Source organism: Sinocyclocheilus grahami, unplaced genomic scaffold (genome assembly GCF_001515645.1).
Source record: "Sinocyclocheilus grahami isolate Dianchi unplaced genomic scaffold, SAMN03320097.WGS_v1.1 scaffold701.1, whole genome shotgun sequence".
Lineage (NCBI taxonomy): Eukaryota > Metazoa > Chordata > Actinopteri > Cypriniformes > Cyprinidae > Sinocyclocheilus > Sinocyclocheilus grahami.
The window spans coordinates 172,953-173,870 of NW_015505880.1; positions in this window are offsets into that span (position 1 = coordinate 172,953).

The following is a 918-nucleotide window of genomic DNA, read 5'->3' on the forward strand; positions in this document are numbered from 1 at the left end:
AGTTATTTAAATGTTTACTAATTATATTAATGTTATTTAAGTCATAACTATATTGTCTTTCTTTATGCTGATTTTAATGGAATAAAAACATTATATCCAGAAAGATTTTTATTACTCTATTAAAATAAATTTAATTAATTTGTTAAATGCAGAATTATTATATTAATATTATTTACATTTTGTCCTTCATTTAAAAATGCCCAGAAAGAATTATTTTTATTACTGTATTAAGATAAATTTTAAACGTTGAATAATTATATTAATATTATTGAAATCGTAAATGTACTGTCTTTCATTTATGCTGTTTTCAGTTAAAAAAATGTATATTATGCCCAGAAAGAATGAATTTTGTTATAATATTAATTGATTTCTTTTCTTTTTTTTACATATTTTTGCAGTATTTTGCACAACAATGACATGTAATATGCTGTTAAATGTATTATCATAATTTTCATTTGCATTAAAAATAGCATTTTACAATCCATTTACATTATAATTCTATTTTTTATAATCAAACCTCATTCTCAATGCAATGAGGAAAAAAAATGTATTTTTCAAATTATTTTTAAAATAGCATTTTGTCTCTATGCTGATTTTAATAAAAAAAAGAATGATTTAATTAGTGTATTAATAAATATTTCAATTTTTTATGAATGTATTATTTTACTGTATTTTGCATAAACTTACATGAAATGTGCTGTTAAATCTATTATCATCCGTTTTGTTTACAATAAATTTGTACAATTTAACCAGTTAATATGATTTACTGTAGCAATTAAAAATAGCCTTTTTACATTCCCTTTACATTATAATTCTATTTGTATTACTTTAATCAAATCTCATTCTCATTACTGTGATGTAAAAAACTAATTATTAATACAATTAATAATTAAAATAATTATATTAATATTATTAAAA